The following is a 19,896-nucleotide window of genomic DNA, read 5'->3' as shown; positions in this document are numbered from 1 at the left end:
ATGTGTCTCAGGGGACTTCCGTCCCTGCTGGGTAAACCTTCCGGTCCTACCCACGCCAACCTTACGGTCCAAGACTCACAACACCTTCCGGCCCATAACATAATCGCCTTCCGGCCCATAGCATAATCGCCTTCCGGCCTTTAACATAATGCCTTCCGGCCCACATAACATACATAGCACGTATTACAATTAACTTATCACATATAGCACATATATCTCATATCCTATCCGACCTTCCGGTCACACAGTCAAACCCTTCCGGGTACAGTATAATGAGAAGACTCACCTCGTAACTATCGAAAGCTAGCAAATCCCGAAGTCACCTGTGCTCGATCCGCCGAGCTACAATCTCCATATAACATCATGCATCTCTTATTAACACTTTTATCTTCTAAGTTTGACTATCCCTAAGAAGTCAAACATAGGTCAACTCTGGTCAACGGTCAACTTGACCGGACTCGGCGAGTGCACAAGGGCAACTCGGCGAGTCTAGACGCATCCGCCAACTCCATAGGATTCCCTTCTTACTCGTCGAGTACTTCCCCTGACTCGACGAGTTCCACCTGGGAGAGTCGCGGGGCCACCCCGACTCAACTCGCCGAGTCTCAAGAACAACTCGGCGAGTCCCAGCTCGACTCAGTCCACCTGTCGACCCTCTCTAACTCGTCCTGACTCACTGAGTCAACCATAGCTCGGTCAGGACCACACCCTGGGTGTCCTCAAGGACAATCTTCAAGCGACTCGTCGAGTCTGTTCATCAGACTCGGCAAGTCCATGCCATGCACCAGCTAAAACTGGCTTTTGCGGTCAGATCCGTTCCATCCATTCATAGATCTGGCCTTCCCAAGCTTATTTGTCACGTAAAGTCTCAGTCTTGGTTGCCATGCAATGCGTACAAGGCTTATTTTGGGGAAACAACCTCTAATATGACCACCTTAGCTTCTAACTCAAAAGGATGGACATAAAGCTAGTCATATGGGGTCTCCTGGACCTGCTAAGGCCCAGATCTAGGTTCCATATCTCCATGGAACCTTTCATACTTCCAATTTAAGCCAAGAAATGCAAGAAGAAACCCTAGATTTGACACATCAACACAAAACACGAAGTTTGGCTCTGAAAGTTACCTCAAGAAGACTCCCTTGATGAATTAGCAACAGATCCAAGCTCCCCAACTCCTCAAGTTTGATCCTCTCCCTCCTTTCTTGCAATATCACACAAAATGGTGAACAAATGGCCTCCAAATACACTCACAAGGGCTCACAGTCGAATGGGGGCTCTTAGGGTTCAAGGTGGTCGCAAATGAGGGCCATAAGGTCCTTTAAATAGGGCTTAGGACCGGGAAATTAGGGTTTCATTAAACAGCGCAGACTCGCCGAGTCCATATCCTGGACTCGCCGAGTCCAAACGAATCCCGTGTCCAGAATCGCGACCCTACTCGGCGAGTCTGAGCTCCAACTCGCCGAGTCCCCTCTCAAAACACAAAATAATCAAATCAATAAAGATACCTGAAATTCCGGGCTGTTACACTATATAAAGGAGGCTTTGGTTCTTGAAATCACACTAGTTGACACTTGTTGAGGTGAGGGCCGATTTCAAGATAGTAGTGACTATTCTCTCAAAGTTCCAAGTTTGTGGTGATTTGTGATTTCCACTTGAGGCATCCACACTATTGGTGCTACGCTCTAAAACTCCAAGCAATCAACTACAACTTCAAGGTAAGTATTTCTACTAGCTTTATTTGATTCATGTTCCCCATGCCATGCTAGTTAGGATATGAATCTTGGAAAAATAATTATTTGCATGTATCTTAGACAAACATAGATCCAAGGTTTATTAGGGTTGCATGTACACTTAGGAAGTGTTAGAATGCTCAAAACCCAACAGGTATATGTATATTGTAATTATTATGTATAAATTATATATGACAATCAGTGATACTGTCATAGGGGTTAGGGATAACCTTCGGGGTAAAATCGGGCACACATAAGTGAGGAGGTATCTTCTTGGAAAAGCTCCTAAATGGGTAGATGATGGGGATGAAGAAGGTGATATATCGATGGCGAGGAAAGTTTCTTTGGAGAAGGCTTTTCCTAGTAGAGAAGATTCCAATATCATGAAACGAGATGCTCATAGGATGCATCATTTAGTAGAGAATGGATTCAAGAATAAGGAAGAAATAAGAGCAGATCATCGAAGAATAGAGATCATTTCAACAGAGGAAGAAGAACAGAGATGATAAGAAATGTTAGAATTCAAGGAAGATGATGAAGATGCTCTTGATGAAAGAAGGAGATGAATTAGGGAAAAGTTGCTTCAGAGGGAAGAAGAGGTAGCTGCCATGATTCTTGAGGAAGAAGAGGAGGAACAAGAAAAAGAGGTGGTTTCATCTGAATATGAAACATATTCAAAAGAAGAGAAAATGGGTATGGCTATGGTGAAGCTAGTGTTTGATACCCAATCAGAATGCGACACCATTGTTGAACGCTAAAAAATTAAAGTAGAATAACAAGCAATTTAAGAGTTAATGAAGAAAAGAGCATAAAAAACAAAAGTTCAAACAAAACAGATAGTTCTTGAAACAATCCATAAAGACCTACAAATCCAGAATAACCTTGAAGTAGTAGGCAACACTGCTGAGATAGAAGCAGACAATAAGTTAAACGAAACTGAAGAATATAAAGCACAGAAGGCTCGTGAGTATACAAGAATTAAAAGAGATAGAGAAGATAGAGATGAAATATTAAGGAAAGGGAAAAGATTGAAAAAGTTAGGAATATGCCTGAGGAAAAGGGAAGAAAATGGGAGAGAAAGAATCTGAGACTTGCATCTGCTCCTAAACAAAAATAGAGATTCATTCAGAAATATTATCATAAAGGTGCTTTCTTCCAGGATGATCTTGATAACACTACTACACTGTTAGTGGTAATGGAATTTTCCACCGTGATTGTTGTGCTCCAATTGGTGAGGACAAGAAGCATAAAACTATTTTACCCAAATTTATGCAAGTCAAGCATTTTGGTCGAAGTGGAAGAACAAAATGGAATCATGTAACATCCCGTTTTTGGTACGTAATTAATTTGTTAAAATGTTCATTTTATAAGACCTACTTGACGAGTTGGTAGCCCTAACTCGTCGAGTAATTGGAAGCTTGATCGTGGGGTTTAAGTTGTCTACTCAACGAGTCGAAGCATGGACTCGGGGAGCAAGTCCATCAGGTGGAAACCCTAATCCTTAGGGTTTGCACCCTATTTAAGCAACATTATGGGTCTCCACCACAACCCCCATCACCTCCCAACCCTACTCTCGAAACCCTAATCAATCTTGTGCATTCTTGAGCCATTTTTCTTGCATTTGTGTGGTTTGAAGCTAGGAGAAGGAAGGCAAAGAGCGAAGACATCAAAAGAGGGCAGAATATCTAGAGTTCTTGGAGAATCTTAGATTTGTTAATGGTATAAAGCTTATACCTTGGTTTCTATCCACTTACATCTTTTTATAGACTTGTTATTTGCACCTTTTTGGTCCTTTCCAAGGTCATTCTGAGATTTGAACCTTAAGGGATGAAAAGGAATTTAGATCTGGACATTTCTGAGCTCTAGAAGCTCAAAGTTGCCACCTTTATTCAACTATGACTCCATGTCATGTTATAGGCCTTCATTCTGGCTTGGAATGAATGTTTTAGCTTCATAACGTCATGCATGAATGTAAAGTTAGCAACTTTACGTGTAATGCTAGTATAAGGAGTACAGATCTATGAAATAAAGGCATTGGAATGCATTAGAATTGACTATATGGATATGTCACAAGGAGGACTTGACGAGTTGTTCCTGGACTCGACGAGTCGGGCCGTGAACCCTAACTCCTTTTCTGATTTTATGTGGAATCATTGAGTTGAGGAGGTGACTCAGTGGGCTGTCAGGACTAAGACTCGGAAATTGATGAACTCGACGAGTCTAAGGAGGGACTCGACGAGTTAGAGTCGATACGTCCCTTTTCTGATTACGCTAGGACTCGGCGAGTCTGAGGACGACTCGACGAGTCAGTTCGTCCAGTCACGATAATGATTAACTTGGGAACTCGACGAGTCATATAATGACTCGGCGAGTCAATTCGTGAATTTTAGGATTCTGAGTTTTAGAACTCGGCGAGTTAATAGGCAGACTCGGCGAGTTAGGTCAACCTGAAAGGTTGACTTTGACTAGGGGTAAAATGGTCATTTTACCCTAAGGAGGATTATCATATTTTGATTAAGTGATGTATGGAATTCATAGCCGGAGCGTCACTGCAGCAGCAGATAGCGATTTTTCACCGCGTGTTTTCACAGACGGCTTTACGAGGTGAGTCTTCATCTAGTAGGAACGGGTCTAAGGCGCCAATGTCGGCCCGTTTATGTAGTAGTAGCATGATGGGGTAAGCCCAATGTCGGGGTTAGCCTAATGCAGTAGATGTGATTATTTTATGTGTTGATGTTTATGTGAAGTTCAGTTTACTCTGGACTTCGGTTTGATGCTGGGTGGGACTCGATGCAGTGGGTGGGGCCCAAGTTATTCCGGACTTCGGTCTGATGCTGGGCGAGGCCCGATGCAGTGGGCATGGCCCACTTTGTGTTATATGTGTTATTGTATGGTATGTGGTAGTTTGGGGGAGCTCACTAACCTTCATGCTTACAGTTTTCAGATTTGCTTTTAGGTATTTCCACTAGCAAAGTGAAGGGCTCGGGATGATCGCATGGCACACTGGGAGTTTACTCTGATGTTTTGGTTATGAGATTTTGATTTGAGACAGATATTATGATGTTTTATGATACATGATTTATGTTTTTACTTATGAGTTTATATGGTTTATGATTTTAATAATGAATTGAAAACGAAATTTTTAGGTCATATTTTTGGGATGTTCCAAGCTGGTATCAAGGCCTTGGTTTGAGGGATTTCGGCACACTTTCGGGTGTGTCTGAACTCAAACTAAGGAAGTTGTATAAAATTTTCAAAAGAAAAATCATTTTCACAAAAGAGAATTTTTTTTTGAAAATAGAAGAGAACTTTGAAAAAGGAAAAGGGTGTCGTGCATGCATTTAGCCGAGCTCAAGTAAGTACTCCCAAATTACCCATACGAGTATATGCTACGTTATGATTATCAGCTTTATTAGAACAACATGCTAGATTAGGACTAAGGATCTAGGAGGGATGCCTTATGTGCCTGTTATATGTGTTTCAACCTTATGAGAATTGCATGTTGTTACAGATTTGTCAGTATGAAAGCCAGAGTAGTATGTGTTTGATTATATGTACTCGATGCTCGAATGTTGTTTGCTTTGTGCTTTTAGGAGTCTTAGTTATCTTTTACTAACTAGTAAACGAATATGTTATGTTACATATTGCGAGGATTAGATTATTTCAGAAGGTTATGTCTAGCTCTATTGCACAGCTCTTGTTTGAGTCCAACCGTTGTAGGGTAGGATCTCTCATTCGAACAATTATCTAGTCTTAGTGATATGTAATAGTATTCATGAGCTAGTTAGGGGAGGTAGCAGGGACTTCTTATGCAGCAGATAGCGGAAAGTGGCTCGGTGATTACCCTAGGGAAAGTCTAGGAAGAGTTTAGTATGAGATCACCAGTAGTATTAGAAGGGACTTGGTGGAGTCAAGGCAGTTCTTGAGGAAAGTACAAATAGATGTGGAAGGTATTATGGGCCCGTACTACTGAAAGCAGAGGATCCGTACTCGAATCAAGGAAGGTTATCATAAGACCAGGGAACTTGTAGTGTATGTGATCCCTTGAGTTATATTAGTATTTTGACGTTTGTCATTGTGTGTTTTCATAATGGTTGTTTTACGCCCTAGACCAGCAGCTGGCAGTTCAGGTGCCGGAGAGTGATTGGGTCCGGGCTTTGGAGACGAGCATCTAGATGAGGAGACCAGGGAGTTTCTCTCCTCAGAGATTACTCGCATTATACTAGACTAGACTCCAGTGATCTTTGGCACGGTTAAGGAAGGCATTATTGAGCTATTGGACGAAAGATTTAGTGCTTTCTGCACTGAGGTGGTAGCTATGATGGGGTCGTGCACACTGAACTTCAGGGAGTTCAGGGCTTGTGGAGCTCCCGGCTATCATGGGGCACGGGACCCCATTGTGAGTACTAGGAGGTTGGCGGATGTCGCCAACATGTTCCGCACTAGCAGATGTCCCGAGGGGGACAAGGTCTAATTAGCATCCGGTCTTCTGAAGGACAGGGCACGATATTGGTGGGAGGAGGTCGGACGATTCATTGGTGATGACTCAGTGTTGGATGCGATAACCTTGAGTGATTTCACGACCAGGTTTAGAGCTGAGTTAGCACCTATTATTGAGGTGCAATAGCTTGCTAGAGATTTTCAAGACCTCCAACAGACGACAGAGACTGTGGCGGAAAATACCGCCAAGTTTAGGGAGAGGGCCCTTCTGAATCCGCAGTATGTAGCAGACGAGGAGATGAAAAAGGCTCCATATCATGGGATGTTGCAGAGTGATATCCGCCAGTTTGTGAGCCGCTCCAGCTACAGGACGCTAGAGGATATGATTGTGAAGGCTCGTGAGAGGGAGAATGATCTAGAGATGGAGAGGAAGAAGAAGCCAGAGGTGGTGTCTAGCGCAGCAGGTTCAGGAAAGAAGCCCAAGGTGTCTAATCATAAGTCTAGGGGACAGCAGAGCGACGGTCGATGTGGCAAGTGTGGCCGGTTTCACGATAGGGTGTGCAAGGCGGGGAGCTCCGAATGCTTCAAGTACAACTACTACCACTACCACCACCACCACAACATCTGATCTAATTTGCTTCCATTACAATCAGAGGGGATACAAGAAGTCCTAGTGTCCAAGTCGAGCACTAGTAGGACAGGTGATGGCACCCAATCCTACCACATTGAGAATTAGAGACGACCGTCAGTGTTGGCCTGAGGTACTAGTGGCGAAGAGCAGAGCCTTCCAGTTGATAGCAAAGGAGGCATGAGCGACTCCTGATGTGGTTACTGATATGTATTTTCTCCATCCTCTCTTTATTTATTTTGATTATTGCTCATGTTTATGTGATTGTTTTGTAACATCCCGAGTCTAGGTATACCTCGAGAACCTTATCTTTTGAGATATTGTCATTTTTTGGCCTTATTTATAAAAGAGTGAAAAACGAGTATGTGGGGCGTACCTGAGGGTACGCTTAGCATACTCGTCAGCGTGCATGAAACGCGGAGACCACCTAGTACGTTGGGCGTACCCGTGAGTACGCCGGGCATACTAGGCCCATAATGCAACCATAATTTGGGGTCAGTCCCCTGTATAAGGAAAATGATGGACTCATTTATGGTCACCATTTCTAGAGAGAAAACCCTAAGAGTACCCTAATCTCCATTCTATAGCTTAAGTGAGTGTGTGTGTGTGTGTATGTTTAAGCTTTGAGAGAGTGTTTGTGTGGCTTTGAAGAGAGGAGTGTTGGATTAGTGTCTAAGTCCATAACTATTTTGGTATGTACTTGACCCGATTATGAGCATGGTCCTTTTGGGTTGCCTTCACCATAGCAATATGTAGGATGAATTAAGGAGAGAGAGGTTTAAATATGATTTATTAATATATTATGAGAATAATATATTAAAGGAGAAATCATATTGTTTAATTAATATTAGTCAAGAATTAATTGATAATTAATTTTGTGGCTAAAAGAGATTAATTAAACTTAGGGGACTGGAGTTGTAATTATAAGATAATTATAATTGGGCTATGGATCACCTAATAATATATAGGTTGGACGAATTCTTTGGGAAGCCCATTAGAAATCGTCGAAGGGATATGTTAAAGGAGTCCATGGGCTGCTTAGGGCTTAAGCAACCAGGTTAGGGATTCCTAGTTGTAAACCCTAATAGCCTACATGTATATAAAGGGCCCCTATACCCCAAAAACGTGGACGACTGATTCTCTAGGGTTTCTTGCCGTTTTTGGGTAGCCTCCTTTCTTCGCCTCTTCATCCAAGTTATATATGGTGTTTGTGACTCCATTAGAGGTGCAGCACTTGAGGCACTAAGCTTTTGAAGCCAATCCAAGCAAGGAATTGATTGTTATTGCTATATAACAATCAAAGGTAATTCTCTAAACCCTAATTCAGTTTATAATATGTTAGATCTAAGTTTATTAGTCTTGGATTCATTGCATGTACAATAGAGAAACCTAGATCCAAGCATTAGGGTTTGTATGAGCACATAGGATTGTTCTAATGCCTAAAACCCATCAGTGGTATCAGAGTCTTGATTAGTTTCTGTTGTATGTGATGCTATGTTGAATTATTTACTGAAAAACGATTTTTTGGCCTCCGCCTGACCTGACTCGGCGAGTCAGTGGATGAACTCGGCGAGTCTGTCCAACTCGGCGAGTCCAGGGGTCAGACAGAGGGAATATCGGGATTTCTTGCTGTTTTGTTGAAGGATTAATACCAAAAACGTATTTTGATGATAAAATTCGAATTTTATTATATTTGGATGATTATCCTCATAAAACAAAAGATAATTTCAAATCTTTTGAATAATAGTTTCCTTATATGATAAATATGGATTATTTAAATTATTTGGTAATTATCTTATAAATAAAATGAGATTAGGTCAAATATAGATAATCTACAAATTAATTGTTTAATTTATGTTATTTGTTATTTGATCCCTTATGTTTTGAAAAGTTTCAAAACTTTCACTCAAGTTTTGGAATTTAAATTTTGATTAAAAAGTTTAATTTTGAAACATTTAAATTCTGAACCCTAATGTTTTGAAATGTTTCAAAACTTTCCCTCAAGTTTTGGAGTTTAAAAGTTGATTAAAAGTTTAATTTTGAAATGTTAAAGTGTATAATTAAAAGTGATTTAATAAACCCATAAAGTTTTGGTTTACATTTAATTAAATTAAAAGTATAATTTACTAAGTTAAACCACCTAGTATTTTAAAAGTGTAAAATACACCATCTACTATATATAACATTAAAAGTCTAATATTATATATATGTATGAGTAAACAGTCAGTCTTACCGTTAGTAGGCCTCATTCACGAAGCTGGTCTATAAGGGGTGTTTAAGGAAATTGCCTATAAAATGGCGATTGAATGGGTATCCACTCTTACCCACCGCACTCTTGACTAGTGGATGGTCGTTAGTCGAACGGGTAGGATAGGACAGAAACCTTCCATTATAAGTATAATGAAGTACAAAGTAACTAAATGATTATACAAATTCCCAAATCATAGTTACTTTAGGCAAAATGTGAAAATTGTATGCTAACCCATGGAATTACACTTCGTAACCTTGTCAAACGTTAGTGGAGCGTGTGTGGTTAACCGACACACTAATTTTGGGATGACATTGGTGGCGAAGGTTGGCTCGATGCTTATCATAGATCAATGGAGTGTGTGTGGCTAACCGGCACATTGATTAGGTGATAGTAGCATTGGGTGCACCACGTGATTCGTATGGTTACTCACACCTTGTTGGTGATCCTCGGCATCCCAGTCACAAATAGTAGGGCCTAATCGAGATTAAACATGCCATTGAAAAGTTCAATGAATCTCAAAACATCTAGGAGTTTCAATTCATTTAAAACTTAAACTTCCTTTTCGTTTTTCATGGTGGAAATTGGTAAAGCGTCATTTACCTACCTTCAAATATTCTGCAACTAGATTACGACATCCCTCTTCTAGGTTGTAGAGTATTGTGTTGGATCCTAGCTTGATGTTTCATTTGGGTGTTGCATCAAGAATTCTAATTAACTTAACTTGAACTTTCTCCCATTTTGTAGATGTCTAGTCCTGACAATCATGGTTTTCCCAAATCCCATGGAACAAGTTTTCCAAATGAAGATGACGTTCCGAGATACGATCAAGGAAATGAGAGTCATGCTTCACTTCCTCCACCTCCTCCAATTGTTCTCCCTGATCCACAAGTTCAAAGGCTTGAAAAGTTCAAGCTCACTCAAGCCCTTTTGTCAAGTAAACACGAAGATGGGAAACCTGTGTGTGCACACGTCTTAGAGATGAAGTCACACATTGATAGATTAAGCATGTTGGGTGTCGAGATTTCAAGTGAGTTGGCTGTTAACTGGGTTCTTCAGTCACTTCTTGAATCATATAGTGAGTTCATTAGAGAGTACTATATGATGGATCACGACATGACCCTCATTGATCTCACCTATTTGCTTATAGCTGCCGAATCAGCAATGATTTGGTGTGCTGGTCAAGCAAATTTGTCTAGTGAATCAAACTCCTAAACATCAAGGCACACTGGCAACATTGGAAGTCCAGAAAGAGCTGAGTCTACGATTGTCCGATGTGCTGTGCCAAAGGAGTCCATTTGCTTTTATTGCCAAGAGAAAGGGCATTGGAGACGAAGCTGCCCTAAATACCTGAGAGATCTAAGAGATGGGAGAGTCAATACGTATGGCTCTGCTTCAGGTAAAATCCATTAACTAACTCTTTTAAGTTCCTAATCTAGATTCTTAATACATGATGTGATAAGATTACATTTTGATGTTTTGCAGGATCGAAGAAAAGAAAGGAAGCTTAATGAAGAAGCTGCTGAATCTGATCACGAAGAAATGGATTTCGATCGCATGGATTCAAAGATCAGATTTTTTGAGCTGCTACTTATGAGTTAGGGTAGATTGCTAAGAAATATGTAATAGCATAGTTTTTCAGTTGAATTGCATTGTAAGGACAAGTTTTTCCTCAATAAAGTAAATTTTGATTTTATCTTATTTATTTATCCTTGCAATGGCGTGTATGAAAAATTGATGTGTGAAGGTTTCTATTTTTAGCAATAATGGATTTGATTCTTAATTATGTTATTTGTGAAGATGTCAAGAATTTACCAAATAGGGAGAGTTTCTCATCGCCCAAGTTTCAATTGGACAGAAACTTGAAATCATACAACTTGGTTGTGTGATGAATGAGAAACTTCATATTTGAAAATTAGACTAATTCTTTGACAAAGTGTCAATTGAAGGACTAGGAGATCAAGTACACAAGATTAGATGTTGATCAAGTCCACCACAAGAGTGATAAAGATATTCGTCATGACTTACTAAAGTTTAGTAAATATGAATGTACTTATAAGATTAAGTGTAATTCTGAGTTGATTGAAAAATGTTTCAATGAATAGCTGAATGAATAAGAAGAATCAAGTAGGCAAAAGGATAAAGCTTCTCTTTTCTAAGAAGAAGAGAGAGTACCTTTTATTGTGTTTATCATAGGTCTTAATGATTAAGAACCGTGTCTTAATTGATCCTCTAAGTTAGTCTTAGTGCATTTTGCATGTCTAAGAAGAGGAACAAGAATTGTATAAATGGTTAAGTCAAGAAGTCAATCATACTTCGTTCCAATATCAAGTCTTAGAGTTAAGATTGTGACTTGAGTGAAAAAGTCTTTAGTAGGTTTATAACACTTAACAAATGTGGAATTTGGAAAAGTTTTCTTATTCTTGCACATTAGAAATTGGTAAGTTGTGATGTCTTGGATAAGACAAAGACCAACTAAGACCAAATTTGTGAAGTATTTTGTCTTAATAAATGCTACACTAACTCCTGAATATTTGTTTATCAAGAAATATTTCTTGATAAGAGAATCTAATATGTCAAGGAGTCAGTGGGAGTTTTAATGTTTTTGAAAAGCTTTCGAAAACAAATCAAGAATAAACCTTATCGATCATCACTAGCACACGACTTGAGGTTTGCAACCTATCGTGTTGACATTATTTTGTTTATGTGCCATGCCAATTGAGTTAATTATGCATGTGAGTTCTATGAGTTCTCATTTGAATGCATAAAGACAAAGCACCTTGATCAATGGAAAGTACATTGATTTGTAAGGATAAGTTTCTAAACTACTTGGAAGACATGGTGGGCACTCGTGTTACCATAAGGCAAGAAATCAAGATTAAGAAAGTTCAGTCCATAGGAGTTTGGATTTGTCACAAACTTTGGCTTTGGCAAATTCACATGGATAGGAACTCATACACCATAAAATCTAAGTGTCATAAGATTCCCTCCTTCATGAAAAATGACTATGAGGAAATGCTTTCACTAAGAGAGATTTTAAGAAGATAGCGATTGTGAAAATTGTATTCTCAAATTCGATTATGGTTACGACATCCCTTTCCATAGTTCGAATTGTGAGATTTGGCAATTAGTTTCAACATTTGGAACTTAGTAACATAAGTTCTGAATTGTTTAAACACACATATGAGCTATCTAAGGCAAAAGTGTATAAGGTTAAGAAGCTTAGATAAAGGCTTATCAAAGCATCTGGTATTAGAAATATGAATTTCAGAAATTCAATAGGCATTGTTTTCTGGAAGTTCATTTGTTTTCTGAATACATGTCAAAGCTAGTGGGAGCATAAGTGTTATGCTTATATGATAATAATCATCATGATAGTGGGAGCATAAGTGTTATGTTTGTATTATTATAATGGGTTGACAAATTGTTTTGCTATAATTAAGGGAGAAAATATTATACTTCGTTTCAAAAACTACAGCTTAGATTGAGAAATTTTGATATTTTTTAGTCAAAGGATACATTGTGTGTTCTCAAATTTCGATTATGATTACGGCATCCCTCTTCATAGTTCGAATTGTGAGAACATGACACATAAAATATTATGGCAAAAGATTGGTAAAGTATCATATCTTTATGTAAGACATTATGCATCATGTCCCATACGCTTCGGGTATAGGATCGATTGCAAATGCTATAATATTTTACCATTCTAAAGTTTTCCAAATGTCTAGCGCATTAAGAGGGAAAAAGGACTAGAATTGGTTTTGACTAAAATAATTAAACAACTATCAAAGGATGATCCAAAGTTCGCTGAGGATTGGTCGCTTGTGAGTAGTTGGAAGTATGGTATTGGATGGACCATATCAACATTATTATGAATAGATAAGTTCTATTAAGAATGAGTTGTCATATGGCAAATGTGGAAATGTTTCCATATTGGGATTTGGGTATTGAGAGTATATGCCTAGATTAGAAACTTTTATGCAGGAAGGATGTTCAAATGAATGTACTTTGAATCTGAGACTTCACGTCTATGGAATTGTCTTGTAACAATTTCTGATAGAGTACTTCATAATTTCATTAGCTAAGTCTTGGTGACTTTTGTGCTATGACTTTACGAAAGGATCGTTGCATAAGATGTTAGAATCTAGCATATTCTAATAGTAGCAAAGAACCTTGTGTTCTTACACTAATGATAAGGATTGGGAATTGTGAAATGAGCATCATTGAAAAGGTTTTTCAATTGATCTATTTCACAAAGTAAGGACCATAGGAAACATAGTGTCCATGCTTTATGCATGGGACAACTATTGTTGTAATTTGAGTAATAAGTTGATTTTTTGAAACAGTAAACGATAATAATGAGTAATCAATATGGTGGTTAAATAGAAGTGTTTTATTTACTCTCACAAGTTTGAGGCCATATAGGATTAAGTATTATTGTTATGTTTCAATTTGCATGTTTTGACTTCCAGAATAACTAGGTTATTCAAACATACACAGTCGGTCATACGTTGGGAGTAGGTATGAATAAAGACTATCATGAATCTATCTGTAGATTGTCTGAAGTGTTTAGACATGGCACAAGTTTGCTGCAGAGTTCATGAGTGCTTTGATAAGATTAGAGTATTGGATTAAACCCACGCTCACTTAGATCACTTCATGGATTTATCACGAGTGATTAGTGAGACGATAATATTCTATATTCTTGAAACCGAGACATGTGGGTTGTTATTTGTTGGTCGGTTACACATTGATAATAAGTAAACGCACCAGTGACTTGGTGTTATAAAACTTATTGTTGTGTGTGATTCGATCAGTAAATGCAAGCGAGCATTTGAGTTGAAGTTTATCCATTCCTTTTACCCAAAGTGGGATAAAAGCGATATATGTGGGCCTCCCGATGATTTAGTGATGACACCTAAGCGCTTGGCCAAGCCGGGACTAAGTTGATGTGTTCAATTGTAGTCTCTTATCAGTCGTCATAAATCGGAAGTCGGGAAACAGTATAGAGATAATGATTGAAATTCATGTCTTTTGTCTACACAATATCTTGAGAATGGAGGAATATATAATCCCTTATCTAAAGGACACGTTATGTGATAAGATCAGAGTTGATAGCGGCTTTTGAAAGCTACGATTGCTGATCAGGTTCTAAAGTCATACGGAAAATAGTTATTAGACTTATCCAAGTGGGAGACTGTTGGATTAGTGTCTAAGTCCATAACTATTTTGGTATGTACTTTACCCGATTATGAGCATGGTCCTTTTGGGTTGCCTTCATCATAGCAATATGTAGGATGAATTAAGGAGAGAGAGGTTTAAATATGATTTATTAATAGATTATGAGAATAATATAATAAAGGAGAAATCATATTGTTTAATTAATATTAGTCAAAAATTAATTGATAATTAATTTTGTGGCTAAAAGAGATTAATTAAACTTAGGGGACTGGAGTTGTAATTATAAGATAATTATAATTGGGCTATGGATCACCTAATAATATATAGGTTGGACGAATTATATGGGAAGCCCATTAGAAATCGTCCAAGGGATATGTTAAAGGAGTCCATGTATATAAAGCGCCCTAGTTGTAAACCCTAATAGCCTACATGTATATAAAGGGCCCTATACCCCAAAAACGTGGACAACTGATTCTCTAGGGTTTCTAGCCATTTTTGGGCAGCCTCCTTTCTTCTCCTCTTCATCCAAGTTCTATATGGTGTTTGTGACTCCATTAGAGGTGTAGCACTTGAGGCACTAAGCTTTTGAAGCCAATCCAAGCAAGGAATTGATTGTTATTGCTATATAACAATCAAAGGTAATTCTCTAAACCCTAATTCAGTTTATAATATGTTAGATCTAAGTTTATTAGTCTTGGATTCATTGCATATACAATAGAGAAACCTAGATCCAAGCATTAGGGTTTGTATGAGCACATAGGATTGTTCTTATGCCTAAAACCCATCAAGGAGAAGGCCTTGAAGAAGGAGAGTTGGAGTCTAAGCTTCTAGATCTGAGAAAATCTGGGTGGGAAGCTTCTCTTTGAGGTATAAAGCTTCACTTTGTTTTTCCTTCATATGATCATGTTGTGTTGAGCATTTTAGGGTTTTGTCCCATAATGGTGGAGTCTTGATGAGATCTTTAACTCCAAAGTCTAGGACCAACACCTTTTGAGTGTATGTGTAGTGTTATGCCATAAAAATCCAATCTTGGTTGGTGAAATCACTCAATGCATGAGTTATGAGACCCTTGGGACAAAAGTGTGTGGATTTTTGGAGGATGGTGACTTTCCATCCATGCAAAGGCTTAAAGTCGATGACTTTATGGATTAAGAGGCATTAGAAGGTCCAGACCTGAGATTTGAGCCTACGTCTTAACTGATTAAGACCATAAATGTAAGTAAAGTGAAACTAGGGCGTACGCTGGGCATAACCCTAGTACGCGCTTTATATACATGGACTCCTTTAACATATCCCTTGGACGATTAAGTAAATATATCCATATCTACTGTAATCATCAGTAAAACTCACATAATAACGATTAGCATCCCTTGTAGCAACTCTGAAGAGCCCACACACATCCGTGTGTACAAAGTCCAACAAACCTTCACCCCTATCACAAGTACCTGTGAAGGGCGACTTTGTCATTTTTCCAAGGAAACAAGACTCGCAACTATCATCTGACTTGAGGTCAAATGATTCCAAGACTCCAGCCTTTTGGAGTTGTCCTATGCGCTTCTTGCTAACATGTCCAAGACGACAATGCCACAAGGATGCTTTATCCAAGCTATCGGAAGAATCAATATACAACACATTATTTCCTAGATTGTCTACAACATTCACGGCTTCATATACACCATCACAAGGTATTGCTTTAAAGTAAACTACGTCATTGTAATAAACATTAATAGCACCATTTTTATTATCAAATGAAAATGTAAAAGCTTGTTTCTACAAGCCATGAAAAGAATTAATATTTCTCGCCATTTCGGGCGAGTAACAACACTTATTCAAATCTAACATTAACCCATTATTAAGCAAGAAAGAATAAACTACAGGTGATGCTTTCCTGTTGCCCATGACTAAGTTTATCTTCCCGTGCTCCACTTGCTCACTTCTTCTTAGTGCCTGCAAATTAGTACAAATGTGAATACCACATCCTGTATCAAGCACCCAAGAATTAGCATTAGATGAGTTGTTAGACAATATTGTGTAAATACCTGCATGGGTGGGTTTGACCTTCCCATCCTTTACATCTTGCAGATATTTGGCGCAGCTTCGCTTGAAGTGTCCCTTATCTTGGCAATAGAAGCACTGTGCTTCCTTTGGGTTCGAAGAAGGAGTAATGGGACCTTTCTTTGTCCCACTTGAAGAGCAACCATCAAGAGTCTTACCCTTGGTACCCTTTGAAGGGTTTTTCCTCTTCTTACCCTTCCCTTGCCCAATTGCAAGAATAGGGGTTGTTAAAGGAGTAGAAGTAGCAACCGCTTTACCCTTAAGGCCATTTTCTGCTATCCTTAAGAGTCCATGAAGTTTGCTAAGTGTGACTTCCTCCTTGTTCATATGATAAGTCATACGAAATTGATCATAACTTGGAGGTAAGGAATGGAGAATGATGTCAATCGCCAATTCCTCAGGGAAGTCAACATTGAGCTTTAGCAACCGGTCAACGAACCTCTGCATCTTCTGCAAGTGACTGGTGATGGGTTCACCATCCTTCATCATTGAGGTTATCATGGAGGAAATGATTTCATACCTCTCTTGACGCGCGCTCTGATGGTACCTTTCCATCAGATCTAGGTGCATCTCATAGGGGTAGAAATCTTCATAAGATTTTTGGAGTTCCGGAGTCACTGTGGCCATCATGATGCAGGACACCTTGGTGGCATCCTTCTCATGTGCAATGAACTCCGCAAGCTCTTCTGGAGTAGCAGTTGCTTCATTAACAACCTTAAGCTCCCTATCAAGGACATATTCTTTGTCCTCATAGCGGGTAATCATCCTGATGTTTCTGATCCACTCATTATAGTTGGATCCATCAAAGATGACCTTACCACAGAAGTTCATTATGGAAAAGGAGCCTGTAGGGTTTGAGCCAGCGGCGTTATTGGAAGACATCTGGAATAGAAGGAAGATAAGTTTCATTAGATTAAGAGTCCTTAATAAGTCACCCAAATGAAATATTAAGGCTAGGATCCAACACTATAAAATATTTGAAGGTAGGTAATGACGATTTACCAATTTCCACCATAAGACAAAATATTTTATTATTACGTTTTATTGGTTTTGAAACTCCTAGATCTTTTGAGATACATTGAACTTTTCAATGGCATGTTTGAATCTTGAATGTGCCCTCTCAAGTTTGTGACTGGGATGCCGAGGATCACAAACAAGGTGTGAATAACCATACAAATTGACTTGGTACCCTTAAAAATATTACGTAATCGATGTGCCGGTTAACCACACACGCTCCACTAATCTATAATAAAGTCAAGTTACCCTTTTCCACTCTTATTAGTCCATGTTAGTGTGCTGGTTAACCACACACGCTCCACTAACGACTTGGTAAGGTACAAAGTGTACTTTTATGGGCTAGCACCAAATTCACATTTTCCTAAAGTAACTAAGATTGGGAATTTATAATGTATAGTTACTTTATAATTCATTATACTTTTAATGAGAATTTAAAGTCATATCCTACCCGTTCGGCTAACGACCCTCCACCGATCAAGGAAGCGGTGGGTGAGAGTGGACACCCATTAAGTCACCATTTTATAGGCAACAACCTTATACCCCCCTTATAGACCGGCTTCGTGAATAAGGCAAACTAACGGTAAGAATGACATATTCTTATACATATCTATATAATAAAATGATAATAATAGTATAAGTGTTGCTTTTTAAACTTTTTAAAAATCTAAGGTTTAATTTCGAATTAAAGTATTAGAGTGTAAGACTTTTCAAATTCCAAAACATGAGGGCAAGAATTGAAACTATTCCAAGTCTCTTCAATTTGTAACTTATGAGTTTTAAAGGTTCATAAAAATGAGGACTCTTCATTTTATGAAACCTCTTTAGTTCTTTAATCACAATTAAAAGAAGTAACTTTTGGTTATCCATAACTTGAGGACAAGTTATGGACACCATCAATACAATTAAGATCAAGAATTAAACACACATAGTGGTTACACATAATCCTTATGATCTTCTAAAAACTCATAAGAACACAGATTCATGTCAAGCAATTTCAAGAAATCAAATGAACATATATAATACTTTGAAATTATTAAAAGTCATGTAAAATGGATTAACATAATCATTATCATTTTGAAAAATAGATTTTACAAGTCCAAAACATATTTGGATAATGATTCTAATCCATTTCCAGCAACAAAACTCGAAAAATCTGCCCAGCTCGATCCTACTCGGCGAGTGCATTATCCTACTCGGCGAGTAGGATGAGTTTGTTCATGGACTCGGCGAGTACAGTCATCAGAATGCATAATTTTCGATTTCAAGTAGTTTTGCATCAAGTATAAAGAAAACAATCCTAGGCTCTGATACCACCGATGGGTTTTGATCATTCTAACACTTCCTAAGTGTACATGCAACCCTAATAACCTTGAATCTATGTTTTCTCTATATACATGGAAATTTCTTTTTCAAGGTTATATCCTAACTAGCATGGCATGGGGATTACATAAAATATAAAACTAGTAGAAATACATACCTTGTTGTTGCTTGGATTCCTTCAAGACTTTGTGAGCCTAGCACCCCAAATGTTGTGCCTCAAATGCTTCACACAACACCACAAAACATGGAATAACTTGAGAGAATACTTCTAGCACTTAAAATCGGTTATGCCCGTAACCTTACTAGGTCCGATTTTACTAGCCAAAGGGTTCCTTTTATAGTGGTGTCACAATTAGGGTTTCATTAAGAAGACCCATAATTGTCATGACTCTTCATTTCTCATGACCCATGGGTTTGTAACTCCCATGGACTATCCATGGAGCTCCAAATGGTTACATCCATAACCCATAAACCATGGATCATTAATCCACCATAAAAGAATTGATGATTGTCATAATCAACCCTTATATATTTAATTAGTCTCACTTTGATCACCAAATTAGTACTAGATTAATACTTGATCAATAATAATTAAATAACACTATTATTAATATATTAGAACTTATAATATATTAATAATCATAAGTGCTATATTCTCTCATTTAGTCTATCCAAGTATTGCAATGCCATGCAACCCAAATAGACCATGCCGGGTCGGGTCAAGTACATACCAAATAAAGTTATGGACTTAGACACTATACTCAACAGAGTTGTATGTGGTATTTTGGGGAACTCACTAAGCTTTACGCTTAACGTGTTATGTGTTATGTGTTTCAGTTAGTTCCGAGAATCACGGCAAGGCACCGACGTGATTGTACACACTGGCGAGGGATTGTTTTATGATTATGGGATTTATGTTTTATTATTGACATTTGAGACTTATGTGATTTTGAGAATGATGAATTGAGATATATTTTTTTTTAAAGTGAGAAAAATTTGTTAGAAAATTTTACGTCGTTACAAGTTGGTATCAGAGCCTTGGTTTGAGGGATTCGGATGCACCCTCGGGTGTCTTTGAACTCAAAATGAGGATTTTCAAAAGGATGCACCCTCTCCTTTTGAAAGATTTTCAAAAGGAGGTAAATATTTCTAAAAATGAGCAAGAGTTTAAGAGAATACGAGCCTGAGCAGAATGTACAATCAGCCAGAGCCCGAGCGGTGATCGCCCACCCTTAGAGAATAGGCTAGTTGATTCATACTTTAGGACTAGGGTG

General features: G+C 38.4%; 1 pseudogene; it reads left to right on the top strand.

Moving 5' to 3' along the window:
* Positions 1–1,921: 1,921 nt before the first annotated feature.
* LOC145096028 (uncharacterized) lies at positions 1,922–3,438 on the top strand (annotated as a pseudogene).
* Positions 3,439–19,896: the final 16,458 nt, after the last annotated feature.

Source organism: Lactuca serriola, chromosome 3 (genome assembly GCF_051521515.1).
Source record: "Lactuca serriola cultivar US96UC23 chromosome 3, Lser_US96UC23_V15, whole genome shotgun sequence".
Taxonomy (NCBI): Eukaryota; Viridiplantae; Streptophyta; class Magnoliopsida; order Asterales; family Asteraceae; genus Lactuca; species Lactuca serriola.
This window is presented reverse-complemented; position numbering and strand designations above follow the sequence as displayed.